General features: G+C 23.8%; 1 non-coding gene across 1 annotated transcript; it reads left to right on the plus strand.

Moving 5' to 3' along the window:
• Positions 1-2,672: 2,672 nt before the first annotated feature.
• Positions 2,673-2,745, plus strand: TRNAR-CCU (transfer RNA arginine (anticodon CCU)). Its single transcript has one exon. It is a non-coding gene; the product is annotated as a tRNA-Arg (tRNA).
• The last annotated feature ends 747 nt before the right edge of the window (positions 2,746-3,492 follow it).

Here is a 3,492-nt window from a genome sequence, read left to right on the forward strand (position 1 = left end):
AGCATTTGCATCTCGTGCAATGCACTGAAAATATTTTTTGTTTTTACTATTTGTGTAAAATTAATACTAATTTAATTATTATACTTATAAATATAATAAAAAATTAAATTTAATTGAATATATTTGAATTGAATCTTAAAAAAATAAAAAAGAATTCACAATTATAAAATTTGATATTAAAAATAAAAAATAAAAAAATAAGTTAAAAAAATTAAAAATAAAATACTCATAATTTAAAAGAATTAAAAATATATTTATTTAAAAAGATGAGAGAGGATAGAGAAATTTATAAAACTTTAATATTTAAACATGCATAAATTTTACATTTTAAATCAAATATTTTCATAAAATATAGTATCATATTAAAGCTCTTATCATGATCTTTAATTTGATATGCAAATTAAATATTTTATAATTAATTGAATTTCACAATTTTGGAAAGAAATGTAACAACAAATAAGAAGTTAAAGAAAATAAAAATGAAAATAAAAAGAAATATATATAGTTTAAACATAAACCTTCAATTTTATTATAACTACAAAATTATCACTCAATTTTGAAATTAATTTGAAATTGATTTCAAATTGAAAACTCTCTTTTTAATATAGTATAAATATAAATTTGACAATAAATTATGTTGGGCCCAAAATCAATAGATGAACTATTTTGTTAGTATACATAAGATCTATAATTAATAGGATATATTAAAAATTTTGGGCCCTCAAATTTGTGGGACCCTGAGCCGTCGCCCATGCCCGCCCACCCTCAGGACCGGCCCTGGGTAGGGATCCTGTCTTGAAGATATTATTGATTAGTTTCAAATAAAACTTGCAATTTCTCTTATGAGTTATGATAGAGATGTATGAATTGATTGGACCGTATAAATGAATCTTGGAAATCTCAATTATCCTTTTCAAGTATGATGATAAAAGATATACTCCCTCTGTCCACGAAAAAGTGCCCTACTTACCCCTTTTTTTTGTCCACGAAAAAGTGCCCTGTTTACCTTTTTGTACATTCATACCCTTTACTTTTCAATTTATTTACAACTTATGTCATTAATAAATCCACACTTTAATTTAATCTATGCAATTAACCCACACAATTAACTCACTAATTAAAACTACGAAACCAACTCCCCCACGCCTAATCAATCCCATTTATTTATTTATTTTCTTAATTTTCACTTTATTTATTTATTTATATTCTGAATTTCAAGTTTATTTATTTATTTATTTTTGAATTTTTAGTTTATTTATTTCCAGTTTATTTATTTATTTTCTGAATTTTCAGTTTATTTATTTATTTACAGTTTATTTATTTTCCATTTTATTTATATATTTATTTTCTGAATTTTCAGTTTATTTATTTATTTATTTTCTGAATTTCAAGTTTATTTATTTATTTATTTATTTTTGAATTTTTAGTTTATTTGTTTCCAGTTTATTTATTTATTTCCAGTTTATTTATTTATTTTCTGAATTTTCAGTTTATTTATTTATTTATTTATTTCCAGTTTATTTATTTTCCATCTTATTTATATATTTATTTTCTGAATTTTCAGTTTATTTATTTATTTATTTTCTGAATTTCAAGTTTATTTATTTATTTATTTTTGAATTTTCAGTTTATTTATTTTCCAGTTTATTTATTTCCAGTTTATTTACTTATTTATTTATTTCTTTCCAGTTTATTTATTTTCCAGTTTATTTACTTATTTATTTATTTATTTCCAGTTTATTTATTTTCTGAATTTTCAGTTTATTTATTTATTTATTTTCTGAATTTCAAGTTTATTTATTTTCGAATTTTCAGTTTATTTATTTTCCAGTTTATTTATTTATTTATTTATTTTCTGAATTTTCAGTTAATTTATTTCCAGTTTATTTATTTATTTATTTCCATTTTATTTATTTATTTTCTGAATTTCAAGTTTAGTTATTTATTTATTTTTGAATTTTCAGTTTATTTATTTTCCAGTTTATTTACTTATTTATTTATTTATTTATTTCCAGTTTATTTATTTATTTTCTCAATTTTCAGTTTATTTATTTATTTATTTTCGAATTTTCAATTTATTTATTTTCTGAAAATTTTATTTCCAATTTATTTATTTTCCATTTTTTTATGTATTTATTTATTTATTTTCTGAATTTCAAGTTCATTTATTTATTGAATCGGCACTTTTGTTTAATGTTTTCTCATTTAAATGCTTTCATTTAATTCACCTAATAAAATAATGTCAAATAGTTAGTGCAAGATTAGTAAAAATAACCACAATACATTAACACTACCCTTTTAGTCTTTTACACCATCTTTTTCAGCTTTCTTTAAACCCGTGCCAGCACCCAAATGGGGCACTTTTTCGTGGACGGAGGGAGTACTAGTTTGTATGATGACCAAAAGTTCATGTTACTTTTAGCCATAATTTCATTTCTTGTTTAAAGTTCATCTTTGGGAAAATCAAATAAAAGATGAAAATTTGAATATAAAGAATTAGATTGTTTTCCAAATTAGCTAGATTTCTTGAAAATCAAACGAAGGCAAATAAAATCACTTGAACAAAAGAAGACCAAAACCTAGCTAACAATTTTTTTGAAAACAGAAGCCGAAGAGTGGAGGTTGATTTTTGAATTTAAGATATATTTTTATATATATAATCTCAACATGAAGCGCCTGTAGCTCAGTGGATAGAGCGTCTGTTTCCTAAGCAGAAAGTCGTAGGTTCGACCCCTACCTGGCGCGTTCATTTAAAGATATATGTAGAGGCTTATGCTTTTTATTTTTTTGGACTGAGGGAGGGGAAGCGGTGGCTGGTGGGGTTTGAACTTTGAACTACGAAAAGAAATTCATACACTCACGCAAAGCGTTTATTTGAAGTAATGTAGAGATTTATGTTTTTTATTTTGGACTTGAGGGAGAGAAAGCAGTGAAATTTGAACTACAAAAAGAAATTTATACACTCTCAGTTTGCAAACAGAAGTTCGCATGACTTGTGAAATATCAAAGCGTGATTTATGTTTATATTATCGTGCTTGTGAAATTTTCAATTAATTTTTCTGTTTAAAAATCAAATCATGTTACAAGTTGTTTTTTATTTTGGACTTGAGGGAGAGAAAGCAGTGAAATTTGAACTACAAAAAGAAATTTATACACTCTCAGTTTGCAAACAGAAGTTCGCATGACTTGTGAAATGTCAAAGCGTGATTTATGTTTATATTATCGTGCTTGTGAAATTTTCAATTAATTTTTCTGTTTAAAAATCAAATCATGTTACAAGTTGTGATGACTTCAAATGCCGTTTTTTTTTTTTTTTTTTTACATCATAAAACTATAAACTTCAGTAAGATGTAAATGCCATTTCAAAAATATAGTAGTTGTGAATAATGACAGTTAGAAAATTGATTGGAGTATACAAAAACATTCTTGCATTTCTTTGGTGATTTTCGCACGCACGAACACATTTATGTAGATGTCTGATAATGTAGACCA

Source organism: Salvia miltiorrhiza, chromosome 2 (genome assembly GCF_028751815.1).
Source record: "Salvia miltiorrhiza cultivar Shanhuang (shh) chromosome 2, IMPLAD_Smil_shh, whole genome shotgun sequence".
NCBI lineage: Eukaryota > Viridiplantae > Streptophyta > Magnoliopsida > Lamiales > Lamiaceae > Salvia > Salvia miltiorrhiza.